We start from the raw sequence: 15,783 nt of genomic DNA, 5'->3' as shown, positions 1-15,783 counted from the left end.
AGCAAAAGATAATTACAAATGGATCCATGTCATTATGACAGGAGGTTTCAAGTGAAGTCCTACAGGGGGTTGTCTTGGGTCCTGTGCTGTTCAGTGTATTTTTAAATTTTTTTTTTTTTTTTTTTTTTTTACATATATGCTGGAATAGAGAGCTTCTTGAGGAAATTGGAAGAAATGTGTGATCCTTCCAAACTTCATGTCACATTGGAGGATAGGAACACAATTAAGAAATATCTTGGCAGATTGGAAAGCTGGGCTGGAACTAGCAGGATGGAGTTCAATGCTGGCAAATGCAAGCTGCTACACCTTGAAAAGAATAACCAAAAGCACAGATATGAAATGGGTGGTGCCTGGCTGGATGGCAGCACTATGGAGAAGGATCTAGGAGTCTTGATGGATCATAGATTCAGTGTGATGTGGCTGTACAGAGGGTGAACGTGGTTTTGGCATGCATCGATAGAAGCATTAGGTACAAGACATGGTGGGGAGGGGTTGGGAGGTGCTGGACAGTCTCTCTCAGGACTGGTTAGGTCTAGTTTAGAATACTACTACAGTTCTGGACTCCACATTTTAGAAAGGGATGTGGAGAAGTTAAATAGGGTCCAAAGGCAGGCAACAAACATGATGGAGAGCTTGGAAGGCAAGTCATAGAAAGAGAGGTTGAAGGAAATAGGTGTGTTCAGCTTGCGGAAAAGGCACTTCAGAGGGGACATGATAGTCTTTAGATGTTTGACAGGCTTCCATAAAGAAGACGGAAAACACCTTTTCTTTCTTTCTGCAGAGAGCAGGATGCAGGCCAATGGCTTGAAGTTGCAGTAAAGTAGGTTTAGATTGGATAGTGGGGAAAACTTCAGGCTTAGAAAAATGAAGCAGTATAATAATCTCTGTAGGGAAGTTGTGGACTCTGTCATTTGAGGTGTTCAGGAGGAGGCTGGATAAGCATTGGTCAGAGATGGTATAGGCTTCCATTGGTCAGAGATGGTATGGCTGTGTCTGCTCTACTGTGGGCATTTCCTATGCTCCTGGGCTTTGCAGGTTTCAGCGTGAGGGTCAGAAGATTTTTTTCTTCTTCTGCTTCTCTGTGTATTGGGTGGGGATAGGGGGCTTGCCTTCCTCAGGAGCATTGGGTGTTGGCTGCAGGAGATTTGAATCGGGGTGTACCAGTGTTCCTGCTGAGATGTAAACTGGAGGTTTCTGGCTAGAGCCCTCTAGCCCCTCTGCTCAGGGTCAGACCAGTTTTGCCTTATTGGGGTTCGGAAGGAATTTTATGGACTGTGGGGGTTTTGCCTTACTCTGTAATAGAAAGTATGGCCTTTTTCGATCTCTGAAGCATTTTAACAACCCTTGTAGCAGCAGGACATTTGGCCACTGGTATCCCTCTGCTTTGCCTGTGGCAGGTTAGGGTGTTATGTCTTCTTGTGTTAGGGTTGCCTGTGTAGGTTTACTACCAGGTTGGACAGTGGGTTTGTATTGGATGGTTTGAATAGGGATGATTCTGCCTCATGCATAGATGACCCTTAGGGGCCCCTTTCAGCTCTGCTTGTCTATGATTCAATACCAATCTGCCAGTCCTCTCACGAGACTCTGATCTTTTCCCAAACTATTTCCTTTTTCCAAAGTCTTGTGTAGCTGTAATTGCTGCTCCTGTTTCCAACTGGTGTTACCTGGGCTTTTCCTCCCCCTGCCACCCTTTGGGTTTTTCTCTGTCCGTATGAGCAGATTTCATTTTAAGTAATCACCTAACTCGGCTGCAAACCAGTCTTGCAACAGAGCTGGACCTATCCATATGCCCATGTACACCCAGTGACGAGCACTTTTTTGCTCAGAGAGCTGTCCAGTTTCTGTATGTGTGAATTTGTTTTGCCCCTAGGGTGATACAGAGGAACTGTTCATTGATGCACCATCACAATGTGTGCCAGTGTAGGATGGAAAGCAAAGGTGATTTGCTTATCACCTGTGCTTGATACATGTCTGTTTCTGAGTCTGTTGCAGTTGTTTTGTTTTAAATAAGTAAAAATAAATAAATAAAAGGCCAGTCATAGCCATGGAATTCCTTATGCAAGCTTTGGCCCTCCAAATATACTCTCTTTGGTTGTATTGCGGCAACTTTCACTTGGATTTCTGCCTTCCGAGCCCACTCTTTTCTCCTACTTCTTAATGAAAAAGGAATAAGTACTGAAAAGTCACTTACGCTGAAGATGAAGACCATCTAAGAGAGAGAATCTGTGCAATAACTCAAAACACCACAAAATGATAGAACTCAAACTTCCTAGTGAAGCAAAGGATGAAAATAATCATGGATGATGTTTGACAACGTTTTTTGGTTGCAGGCCAAAATGACCCAGCTCCGGTCCAGTGCAGATCCATGCTAAGACACGGCTGCTGCCACTGCTGCTTCTCTTTGCTGCCTAGCTATTGGCAGCATGCCCCACTGTTGAATGCTGCCAATGCCCCTGCTTTTCAGGCCAGATTCAATGGTTCTGAAGGCCATGGATAGTCAATCTCTGCCCTAAAGCTCTGAACAGCTAATCTGAAATCTGTGTTGTAGAACAGTTTTGGCCATTGTTAGGTTGTCCTGTCTCTTCATGTGGGTCTAGTACTATTCCAAGGCCTGCTGTTCCTGAGCTGAGGGGCAGTTTCAACCTGCTTTAAAGTGTTGTCTGCAAACGCCCTATGTCTGCCCCCAGTGCAGCCTACTGCTCTGCAACTAGCTGCTGGGACAGTCACTCCTCCTGGAGCAATTCCTGACCCAGCTGATACCCCCCTTGCCTATTTCACCACAGCTGGCCTTTTTGCTGTGTGGCATCAGAAGTTGAACACTTAGCCTGTTGCAGCATCCCCTTATAGTAACAGGAGCCTCTGGCTCCCTGTTATACCCTCCCTTTTTTATATAATTGTTTTGACAAACAGTGTCTCCGTCTTTTGAAGGCAATTGAATGCTATAGGGTACAGTGCTAAGCCACCTTTACAGCAAACTTCAGAAAAGCAAGCTTAACTCTTTTTGAAACCTACATGTTACACTTGTGTAATCCGTCCTCTCACAAGCCCTTGATGTATGTACTGAGGTGAGATTCACAGATTGTAAGGCCAGAAGGGACCACGAGAGATCATTGAGTCCAGCCCCCTGCACCAAGCAGGAAAGATAACTGGAGATCAGGTGACCTCAGCAAGGTGACAGTCTGGTCTCCTTCTGAAGACTTCCAGGGTAGGTGATTGCACCACCTCTGGAGGGAGCTTATTCCACAGTCTGGACACTGTGACTGAAGAAGCTTTTTTCCTAATGTTGAGCCTGAATCGATCTTCTAGGAGTTTGTGGACATTACTCCTAGTTTTCCCCTCAGGTGCCCTGGTGAACAGTTGCTTGCCGAGCCCTGGATGTACTCCCCTAGTGTAGTGGTAAGCTGCTACCAAGTCCCCTCTCAGCCTTCTTTTCCTCAGGCTGACGAGTCCCAGATCCCTCAGCCTTTCCCCATATGGCTTGCCGTGCAAGACTCTGATCACACGGGTGGCTCTTCTTTGGACTCTCTCAAGCTTGTCCATGTCCTTGTTGAAGTGTGGTGCAAAGAACTGGATGGAGTACTCCAGCTGCGGTCTCATCAGTGCTGAGTACAGCTGAAGAATCACCTCCTTGGTTTTGCTGGAGATGCGTCGTTGATGCACGCCAGAGTATTATTTGCCCTACTGGCTACAGCATCACACTGCTGGCTTATATTCATACTGTCGTCTATTATTACCCCCAGGTCCCTTTCATTTGTGGTGCTAGTCAGTTTGGTGTTGCCAGACCTGTAGGTGTATTGGGGGTTGCTCATCCCCAGGTGGAGCACATGACATTTCTCGATGTTGAACTTCATCAGATTCTGAGCTGCCCAACTTGCCAGCCTGTCTAGGTCCACCTATATCTGTAGCCTATCTTCAAGCAGGCTATGACTATGCTTCACCATAACTTGGTGTTGTCCACGAACTTGGCCAGTGAACTGTTCACCCCCACAGCCAAATCATTAATAAATATTTTGAAAAGTACTGGACCAAGCACCGACCCCTGCAGGACACCGTTGTCCACTTCTTGCCAGGATGACACAGATTCATTCACTACAACTCTCTGGGTCCTATCCTGCAGCCAGTTTCTCACCCACCTGACTGTCTTGGAGTTAAGTCCACAATCCTCCAATTTTATTGTGAGGACATCATGAGGTACAAGATCAAAGGCCTTTTGGAAGTGTAGGTATAAAATGTCAACCTGCTCTCTCATGTCCAGGTGGCAAGTTACCTGGTTATAGAAGGAGATGAGGTTGGTAAGGCAAGACCTGCCTGGCACAAAGCCATGCTAGCTGTCATTCAGCATCTTACCTTCTGCAAGTTTATTGCAGATAGACTCCTTGATGAACTTTTCTAGGATTTTCCCTAGGATGAAAGTTAGTCTGATTGGTCTGTAGTTACCCAGGTCCTCCCTCCTGCCCTTTTTGTGGATGGACACAGCATTGGCCCTCTTCCAGTCCTCAGGGACTTCTCCAGAGTGCCATGAGTTATGGAAGAGTTTCACCACGGGTTCCACAGTGACTTTGGCCAGCTCCTTCAGCACTGTCAGATGAAGATCATCTGGTCCCACTGGCTTCTATATGTCTAATTTTTTGAATTGGTCACACACCAATTCTGTGGCAATAGTAGGAAGGTGATTATTCCTACCATGCTGATCCTGTACTCTACCTGGTGTTGTTTTCCCCTTGGTCCGGTAAAAGACCAAGGCAAAGTAGTCATTCAGGAGATGCTCAGTGCATGTGGAATTGGCCTTACTCAGTGGGGTCTCTGGAGTGTGGGGGTGCTTGCACCCTGTTCTGTTACTTGGTATCAAGTGTAGTTTGACCTCCACGGGAGTTGTTGAAACCTTTTGTTGTAACTGTAGCCCCTAGCAGCTTGTGGCTCCCCAGGAAGTGCTCTTCTTGTGACTCGTGACCAGGTTCTCTGCTAGGGCTTGCAGGAAGGGAAGGCAGAAAACTCAAGTAATACATTAAAAAAATAAGCAGTCATTCTTGATTTGGGTTTCTCTAAGGCTAATCTTGCCCCTTGCAGTGTCCCTCCTAACTCTACTGTTGACTGACTTGTACGACTTACTGGCCAGGGCTCGGTCTCACTTGGAACAATGGGGAAGGGCTCCCATCTGTTTCTCGGATGAAGCAGATGCTTCCATCTCCCAGTTGTGAGATGTTCCGATGTGGGGTCTCTTTGGGTTACGAGTCCCATCTTAAAGTTCTTGTTTATGTATGTTGCACTTTTGCCCTTTCCAAGCTGTTTGGCCCTATTTTTTTTCAGACCTAATGTGTGGTCGGAGTTCATTGACTCTTCCTGATGAGCTAATCTCTGCAGTTTGAGGCACTTCGGCCGTAGCTGCTTATCTTCTGTTGCTTCCCCTTTATGGACCATGGAAGGCTGCTCCATTTATGCCCTCAGGAGTTCCTTTCTGGCCCCTCTTTGCTCTGTTTCCAGGCTGCTGGGATCTCTATTTATGCTGCTGTTTCCAGCCGGGGGGTTGCAGACCTGTGTTCTGCTGCTGCTTCTGCCAACCACAACCTGCCACCCTGCTGGTTTCTTGGATTTTCATCTGCCCTCCCCTTTCCAGCTCTTACCCAAGACCATTTACTGATACAGCTTTTCAAGAAAGATGGAGAGAATGCCAAGACAGTTTTTCCTAATATCTAACCTAAACTTCCCTTGCTGCAACTTTGAATTTGATACCAAGAATGGCTTCATCTGGGCTTGCTTAGGGCTACTTTTTAAATTCTCCTCTCGAAGTAGCTCATTCTCATCAGTTGTCTGCCCTACCTGTTCCTTCATAATGCTCCTTTTATTTACTTCTTTTAGAATCTCACACCTGCTGGTCCTACCATTTGCCTTAGAAATGACACAGAAAGCTCAGAAAAGAAAATGGTGTATTCTGTGTCAGGTTCCTGGGCAAGTCTATAAAGAGATTAGTATTCAAACAAAACAGTACAGGAACATGGCTAAAAGATATAGGATAGTCACAGGAAAGAAAGAAAATGTGAGAAATGGAGACCTAACTGTCATTCTGATCTGTGGAGCTGGGCTCCTGTGTGGCAGATTAACACTCTACCTGTATTAGGTGTAATGTGTACTAACCCTGACAACAGGTTACCACAGCTTTTGGTAAGATGGTGCCAACTCATCTCCTTGTCCCCTACAAACTACAATGCCAACTGTTTATTGAACGCACAAGAGGCTGCATCTGCCTTCTAGCTGAACACTGCTTCAGCACCATTTTGGAGCAAGGGTTCCTAATCTCTGGACTCTTCTATCCTATAATCTTTTATTGAACTTACAACCAGGTTGGAAAATGAATAAGTTCATTTCATGTCCTTATGCTGTGCATTAACTGGGATATTCCAGAGCATGCTGCGCTCTCTTAAATATATAAATACTTGACTGACTTGGACATCTCATGTGGTAGGGTTGGAGTGTTGTAGCCACGCTGGTCCAGGAAATACGTTTCGGTTGCCCTCCATTTGTTTTGTAGCTCTTTTTCATAACTTCTTTGCTTCACTTTTTCACAGCCCTTTTCCATTTCTGTAAGTGACTGTTTTCATTTATCTCTTGGAGTTAAAAAATCATTGTTTGAGCTGGTATTTAGCCTACCTAGGTTGCATCTACTTCTTTTCAGACTTGAGGAAGGGCACTTTGCACTTGAAAGCTTGACTAACACCTCTCCCAAACTATTCAGCCAGTCCAATAAAAGATATTAACAAAAAGCTCCTTGCTTGTGTGAGAGAGATCCTTGTAGCACTGGCTAGAGTCCTAGGTGTACCTTCTGGCACCCACGGGCGGGCTCTCTCATTTTCCTGCCATGCCTTGATGAAAATGTAATAAGGAGGGGTTCAGTGGTGTTCTTGCACCTGTTGCTGGTAGTACTCATGTTGCCAGCGTGGATTGTCTTGGGGCTCCACCTCCCCTACACCCTAGTCCACACGCTCACCATGCAGATCAGGACCCTGTGGTCCTGACCTGGGGTCCCCTGTCTGGGGCAGGGTTACCAGGGCAGGCTCCTGGAACCCCTTGCTTCTGGGTGCGGCTCCAGCTGCCACACTTGTCCTACATGTCAGACACTACAGAATAATTATCAAGGTTTTCCAAAGAGGATCAACGTGTGCGCACACATGCGCGCGCACACACACACACACGCACAGAGTGGTATGCAGAATGATAGATGGGAACAGCTTGGTCACAAGGTAAACACCATGTGGACATGTTAGTGGTAACCATATCAAACAGAGAAGTCAGTTAAGCTGTGACATGCTCCATGTTCTTTGGAACTGAAAGAAAACAAGGGAGAGTTGCTAATATTTTGCCTATTCTTGCTGCTTTATGAACAACTGTTTAAAACAAAGTTTTAATAATTTGCATTCAAGATACCTGCCCAAGTTTCTTTCCTGGGCAAACTCCTCATGCTTTAAGACTCAGCAGAGCTGGTCACGCGAAAAAGATTCAACCTTGAAAATATTTTTCAACAAGCAGAATTTATCCTTTGATCCTTTAACTTTCAGCTCCTTCCCTAACCCAGAAACTTTTGCTTTTGCCAAGCACAAATACAGTTCACTATTAAAATTTAAAAGACTAAAATGGTAGCATTTTTAAAATAGAGGCAGAGGGGAGGGAAAGAAGGTAAAGTAAAAACTGCATATTTAAGAAGTAGGAACTTTTGCTTGTTGGTTATGGGTTTTTGGGAGAATAGTGGCCAGCCAGGGGCTTTAGCATTGGGCAAAACATTTCATAGCTGCTGTATGTATTTACATGGCAAAAAAGTGTATGCTCAACTCTACTCTACTCATAAGTACATAGACACCACAAATATGGAAAAAAATCATTTGTCGTTTTCTCAGCTCTAATTTGTGCACTCCCATATTTCACAAAACTGTTTTATGAGTCTGCCACATCTAAATTGGCAGCATCATTGTCAATGTCGCATCAATTTGTCTCCAAATATACCATACCAGAATTTGTTCACAAACCAAAGCAAATGCCTAAGCATGGACAACCCAAGCTTGGTCCCCTTAAACATAGATATTACAAGGCCTATCACATACCATTACTTCACAGGATCCTTGCTAAATTTACTGCAAGATTAACCCCAAGCAGGACAGTGCAGGGCATGCGCATCACTAGAATTTTTCTAAAGCCATTGAGTGAATCCCTAGGCTTCGTGCTGGCTCTCTACAAAGAGTAGAATTTTAACTTTCATAAACAGGCTGGATTATATGCAGTATTATGGCTGAGTAGAGGGGGGTGGTCAGTACTTTTTCAGTTGCCTCATTTATTTTACAACCTCCATATCATTTATTTAGGATATTAAACTACTCTGTTACAGAATCTGTGTTCAGAATTAATTCTAGGCTCATATTTTGATAACTGCAAATCAGATCTAGTCAAAGTACTGGCACAGATGCAGATGAACACAGTGTCATTTACTGTACAGACCAGGCCTGATCCAGTGTTTACTGAAATCAGTGCAAGTTCTTTTGTGGACCTTGGATAAGGTTCAGAATTAGATGAAGGTCCTAAAGGAAAGGTAAAAGGCGATCCCATTTTAGTTTAAATAATGTGTTACAATCCATAGATGGATAAGGAGAAAGAGTTAATTGGCAAACTAAATCGAGAGATTCATCTTGCAGCCTTAATGGCTGCTTGCAGATTTAAAAACAAATGCAAAAATAGCGCTTTACTTTAAACTTGGTGTGCTCCAGCGCCAACCCCAGCACATGCCCAGAAGGGGCAGCACATTAGTTGGACCCGACTTGCCCAATGTCTGTATAGATTGGGTACTTTAGTGGGGCTTTTTTGGCACTTTTATCTAAAACTGGAAGTGCCAAAAAAGCCCCACTAAAGTGCCCAGTCTATACAGACATTGGGCAAGTTGGGTCCAACTACCACGATGCCTCTTCCAGGCGTGCACTGGGCTCAGCATGGGAATGTGCCAAGTTTAAAGTAAAGCACTAGTTTTTTTGGTTTTGGGCGGGTTTTTTTTTAATGTCTGTATGCGGCCACAACTTCTATCTCAGTCACTAAGGTGTTAGAATAATTAAAGAATATAATAAAAAAAACAGGTCCTAATTTTTCCAGAGAAAATATCTGTACCCTCTCACTGTCACTACCTTCCCCTCCACTCTCTTCTTACTCAAAATTAGCTGAGCCAACTTGGCTCTCTCCTTGCCCCCTCACCCCATGCCACATACAGACCCTTTGTGCAGAAATGCTGATGAAAACTTTGAGAAAGTGACAAGGAACCACAAAAGGCTGTTTAGACCAGACATGTCTAGGCAACCTTCAGCTGCAGGCATTGCTATATAACCTGCCTATAATATTTAAGTTGTCATGAATACATGAATCTTTTCCATTACAAATTTATTAAATGAAAAAGCTCAATAGGGGTTGTTGATAGTTTTTTCTGGGGGAATGGGTACAAGAGACAAATGAAGACAAAAAAACTATATTATCTTTGCCAGAAAAAAATGGCTTTGAATGAGGTAGGCTGCTCCAGAAAGACCTGCTTGGTAGGTTGTCAGGTGTCCAAGAAAACATTTTACTCCAAACTATCAGGAGAACTTGAGCAAAAATCTTTGCTCTTTCTGTCTCCCTTACAGTTGAGAGATAATAGTGTGCTGTATGTGTGTGATGGTGAATGTATCAGACCTAACCATTTACAGTAAATTGTTCTTATGGGAAAGCTGTATTATTCCAACAGTAGGAAATGTTTCAGGAAAACACATGGCACTGAGAATGTGTCAATTGTTTCCTGCCAGGCACTCTGGAAAAAGAGCCTAGCAGTTTATCTCAAAATTCACATCGATGTGAACAATTGCTAAGCACTTCCTTCAAGTACATTGGGAGGCACAGCCAGGCCCAGGGTCAGTGAGGACCTAGTCGGGGAACTTCTGGAGGATCTAGACTTGTTCAAATCAGCAGGTCCCAACGATCTCCACCCCAGAGCGCTGAGGGAACTGACAGAGGTCACTGCAAGACCCTTGGCACAGTTTTACGAGTACTCATGGTGCTCTGGTGAGGTGCCAGAGGACTGGAAAAGAGCCAATGTGGTCCCCATTTTCAAAAAAGGGAGGAAAGAGGACCCAGGGAACTATAGGACTGTTAGTGTTACCTTGGTCCTGGGGAAGCTCTTTGAGAAAATTATCCAGGAGCACATTTGCAAGGGACCAGCAGGGGAGATTATGCTTAGAGGCAATCATTAAGGGTTCATTAGAGGCAGGTCCTGTTGGACCAGCCTGGTGGCCTTCAATGACCAGGTCACAAAAGCCCTGGATGCAGGTGTTGCGGTGGATGTAGTCTTTCTGGACTTTAGGAACACCTTTGACACTGTCTCTCACCCCATCCTGATTAAAAAAATGCGACTGTGGTGTTGATGCCTACACAGTCAGATGGGTTGCAAGTTGGCTGGAGCTGGTCGGCTGGTGGTGATGGACGGGTTATTTTTGACCTGGAGAGATGTGGGCTGTGGGGTTCGCCAGGGCTCGGTCCTCGGTCCCCACTGTTTAATATCTTAATTGGTGACTTGGACGAGGGGGTGAAAAGCACCTTGTTCAAGTTTGCAGATGACACTAAGATGTGGAGGGAAGTGGGCACGCTAGAAGAGAGGGACAGGTTACAACTAAATCTGGATAGGTTACAGAGGTGGGTGGATGAGAACAGGATGGGTTTCAATATGGACAAGTGCAAGGTATTGCACCTGGAGAGGAAAAACCAGCTGCATACCTACAGGCTGGGGAACTCCCTTCTTGTCAGCACAGAGGCAGAAATGGATCTTGGAGTTGCTCTTGATTCCAAAATGAACACGGGTCATCAATGTGGGGACGCAGTCAGGAAGGCCAACCGTACCTTGTCATGTATCCACAGATGCATCATGAGCAGGTCCAAGGAGGTGATCCTCCCCCTCGATGCGGCACTGGTCAGGGTGCAGCTGGAGTACTGTGTCCAGTTCTGGGCACTGCACTTCAAGAGGGATGTGGACAGTATCGAGAGGGTCCAGAGGAGGGCCACTTGCATGATCAGGGGGCAGCAGGGCAGGTCCTATGAGGACAGACTATGGGACCTGAACCTGTTCAGCCTCCACAAGAGAAGGCTGAGAGGGGATCTGGTGGCCACCTACAAACTTGCCAAGGGAGACCAGAAGGCAATGGGAGAGTCCCTGTTCCCCCGAGCACTACCGGGAGTTGCAAGTAATAATGGCCATAAGCTGACTGAGAGTAGGTTCTGGCTAGACTTCAGGAGGCACTACTTCATGGTCAGGGTGGCTAGGAGCTGGAACCAACTCCCCAGGGAAGTGGTGCTTGCTCCTACCCTGGGGCTCTTCAAAAGGAGGGTAGACAATCACCTAGCCGGGGTCATTTGACCCCAGCATTCTTTCCTGCCCATGGCAGGGGGTCAGACTTGATGACCTGCTTAGGTCCCTTCTGATCCTACCCTACCAACTATGAAACATTGAAAAGAAAAATCTACAGCATCACCTCCCTTTACATATTGGGGTAAAAAAAATCCAAGGCAATTTTAAAATGTTTTCCTCACTTATGGAATGAGAGGCAGCAGCTCAGTAATGCAGATGTTCTTCTGCATATGTACAACTTAGTTTCATGTTACCAAAATCTGACTGGTGCACATGTGATCAAAAGATTAATGAGATTGTCTAGTTTTGTTGGCAGCATATTAAAGTATTAAGACTTCAGGCTTACTCTGATGTGTTTCTATGATCAAGCTGACCACAAAATTAAAGGGATTCAAAGAAGGAGGTTGCTTTAACTTAGCTGTGGGAAGCACCTTAGTTGCTTGTAGCTATCTTTTGGGTCTGATCTTGGTTGTACAGCTCTGTGGTTAAGGGTTACTACTGTCCAGTTTGTCAGGTATGCTGCCCCCATTATGCTTTTGCTGTTTGTGCTGGTATTCAACCCCTAATGAAGCCAGGCGACACAGGTGCTCATGTAGGAGAGAAGAGCTTTGGCCCAGATCTTCAACTTTTTGTCAGGGTGGCACCCTGCAGTGGCTTGCCCCAGCATACAAGAGGTAGTGGGGATAGGGTAATAGACTGGCAATCAGAAGACCTGGATTCCAGGTGCTTTGCTACCAACCAACTATGTGACCTCAGATGAGTCTCTTCCTATTTCTGTGCCTGTTTCCTATGCTGTTCTTTGTCACAGTAGACAGGATTGGGTAGAGGCAGGGGCAGATCCAGAAGGGTCCAGTGGTGCAGCCACACCAACCTTTCTGACTACACAGTAGGAGGAGCAGTCAGGAACTTAGGTAAAAAGTCCCTTGCTCCTGTTCCCTTTGTGCTCAGAGGCAGATACTATCCCCTATCTGCTGCTGCTGTTGTCCCTGGGGGCTGGGGTCAGCTCAGGGCAGTGGCAGCGGTGGGTGGGCAGGTTCCCCATCTCTGCCTGGTCTCTGTGGGTATTCCCCACCAGCCTGAAAGCGGGCATGGGGAGGGGTCACCTGCCTGCCCACTGCCACTGATGCCCTAGGCTGAGCCCAAGAACCATGCAGTCCAACTAAAACAGGCCTGGCGTGTTCCTCAGACCTAGGACATTGGGGACAGCATCAGTGCCAGGTAGAGGATGGAGGTAGGGGAGGGGAGAGGATGTGCCCATGATCAGGGAAAGGTGTGGGATAATTCCTTACCAGTTTGGGGGGTTAAAAAGTCCCTGACTGCAACTTCCATGGTGCTGTCCGTCTGCCTGCCCCAGTGGGAGATGTGGGGAGGAGGCTAGGAGCGGAGAGTGTAGCCACACCTGTAGTGCTGATAGTTGCTCCCACAATGCCATTTGTAAAATCCTGAATCCACTTCTGGACAGAGATGTACCTAATAGATAAGATAGCCCCGTTCCCAAAGAACTTACTATTTCCTACTATATAAAGCATCTCTTCATCCTTCTGCAGTGTAAGCAATGAACCTAAAAAGAGTACATTCATAGATCATTATTGAAAGCACTATCCAAGTTCATAGCATTGCATACTGCGTGGCTTGACTTAGGCAATACTTTTCTTGATGCTCTTCCACTTTGACACGATGGACTTTTGTGAATGCTTTTACAAAATCATAATGGCTTGAAATAGTTTTATCCCCTCTCCGTGCTCTGAAATGCCATTCAAATGCATAAAACTAGAGCTTGTTAAAATATACAATCAGCCAGAATGCTGCGATAAACTCCAACGTCATTACAAAGCATTGCAGCAGCAACACAACAGTTCTACTGGAGCAGGGAGTTCCGTTATAAGCTCCTATTTTTGGTGGCTTATTATAAAACTTTCCCACAACAAAATTACTTTGGAGCCAAAATGTATCATGCCTAGTGGAGTCTGAAGGGGATTTTTTTTTATGTTACCCAAGTGAGAACACAGGCTTTTTTCATACTTTAAGCAGCTTTTTCAGATACCTTTTTGCACTCCAGTAATTCAAAACCAGTTCGGATTTAAGCAGTCTAATATGGTGCATTAGTAGAATTCAGTAATAAGCAGTGCCAATTTGGGAAGGAGCTGGCCAAACTAAAGATTTGCATGCCAGTGCTTGAATAGCTCGTATTACATTTATACCAACATGTCGTGTGAAGGCTGTATGCTGTTTTCACTTGTTAGCAAGATTAGTCTTCTCTGGACCTATCATCACACCTGGCCCATTATTCCATTCTGGCAAAATGTTTTGGCACTTGACTAATTACTTTCAGGAAGGCATCATAAGGGGCTATGCAGTTCAAGCAGCTTTTCTCAAGGCCTCTGATGCTTTCAGTTTGAAATTTCTCTTGCAAAAAAGGGTGAAGGACCCCAGACCTGAAAGCATCTCAAAGAGAAACTGAGATTTGAGGAAAAATTAAATGCAAGAGGCTCAGCAAAAAAAGTCTAAAGATCTGTCAACCTCACTTGTAGATAACAGATGACAGCAGCAGTGACTACTGATACCATAAATAATTCTGTATAGGTGCAGGCACACAGTCATCTACCTAGCCTGGTCAGAAAGTGGGAATTTCCCTATACCTCATGAAAAATAAATTGTCAAATATTTCAATGGAAAAAAAATTACCATCTTGATATTTTTTCTGACATTTTATATTTAAAGCTGAAAGAATGGGCTTGTCATGGCAGGGGGTCCCCAGGGATGGCCATGATGACCCTAGGGCTCTGTGACAGTGCCTGTTCTGGCCTACACGCACTTTCTAATCTCGCATGCCACATTTTGTTGGTTGAAATCATGAGTTGGGAGGCTGCCCACTAGTTTATGTGGTCACAGTCCGGCTGAAACCCACTAGATCCTGCTGATCTTGGATCCCTTGCCAGGTCTCACTCAGTTGGTGACTTGTGGGACACCCAAAGCCTTATGGGCTAGATGCATGGCTCCAAAGCCTCTTCTTTACCACACCCCATGCTTCGCGGATGGCAATTAAATACTGTCCTTTTCTATGAAGCCTTTATCTAATTTGCCCTCCTGTTGCTGCACCCTCTCTGGTGCTGGAGTCACTGCAGCCCCTGTCGCTGCACCCTCTTTGGCATTGGGGTCTCCACACTGTAGTGTGCCCCAATGAGGCCTCCTCCTCCCCAGTAGCCTCAGTCCGGTCCACCAGTTTAAATAACAACAGAAAGCACAAGCCCCTAGGCTACAACACAACAATAACATAGGGTTCTCACTCTCCCTTTTAAGAAGGTAAGCTTCTCTCTCAGTTTAATGGGCCTTCTCCCCACCAGCACTTATGAGTGCCTATAGCCTCTTAATCCTACTAGAAGCAGAACAGGCAGTCAAGCACCTCCAAGTAGCTTCCTCTATGAGCTCCTTCCCTCTTGTCTGCTGCTAGAGACCTAAGATTTTAGTGTACAAGGTTCTTTGTGTTTAAAAGAAAGGGAAAAGAAGTATAAGAAATGCATAGTACATGACAATGAATGTAGTGTGTGTGTTGTGGTCCTTTACAGGCAATGAATGTAGTACGAGAAATAAAAACAGTGAGTATGTGTATTTCCAGAATAATATGCAAAGTCTATATACCATTGCAAATATCTAAATCTGATAAGCAAAATAAAAGAAGTAGCAGCAAACATTCTTCTGGAGAAAAGTGTCATGAGTACTCTGAGTCCAGTACCTGTTTCTGACCAGGATAATCAGTATGTATTATTTCTTGAAGTAAGTGGGTGTCACAAGTGATTGGCTTTGGGTCAGCAATCTCAAATGGAAGAAGGGCCTTTGTGCCAGATTGCACCTAGAGAACAAGGGCCACATAAGCTGGACAGGCTGGTATCAAAAGTACATTGTGAACCATCTCCTTCCCTTGCTGGGAATAGGTTTGCTCTGTCTTTATGGTGGGCTAACACCCTGACTTGTTCCTGCCCCAGCTAAATCTAAGGCATAGGGCACCCAAGTGAAATTAGGGCAATGACCAAGAGCACATCAAAGCAGAACAGGGTTGAGATGACATAAAAAGAGCAGGTCAGGGTCAACAATGGCGCTTTCCTCATAAAGATGAGCCAGGAACTGGTACGCTGTATAATGTAGTGGTTCTATCACAGGGATCCCAGTCAGAAAACAAGGCAAGAAAGCCAGATGTCACACACCATCTGAAATGAACCAGGTTGGAAGGGATGAACCCATAGCTGGTATAGGAGAGCCCTATTTCAGGGCACGATAGATGTAAAAGTGAGCAAGATCAGAGGCCAGAACTCCCTGCAAGTACCTGGGCACTGGAGGAGCAGCTGCCTCTCTTTTAGAGGATGGGCAGTTACCAACCCCCCCCCCCCCCC

General features: G+C 45.4%; 1 protein-coding gene across 3 annotated transcripts in view; it reads left to right on the top strand.

Moving 5' to 3' along the window:
• The window catches only part of SLC4A4 (solute carrier family 4 member 4), a 363,621-nt gene that overhangs the window by 10,548 nt on the left and 337,290 nt on the right, over positions 1 to 15,783 (top strand). The window lies entirely within an intron of this gene.

Source organism: Gavialis gangeticus, unplaced genomic scaffold (assembly GCF_001723915.1).
Source record: "Gavialis gangeticus isolate Ggan-Ray unplaced genomic scaffold, GavGan_comp1, whole genome shotgun sequence".
NCBI lineage: Eukaryota > Metazoa > Chordata > Crocodylia > Gavialidae > Gavialis > Gavialis gangeticus.
The sequence above is the reverse complement of the archived record's forward strand: the minus strand, read 5'-3'. Positions and strand labels throughout refer to the sequence as shown.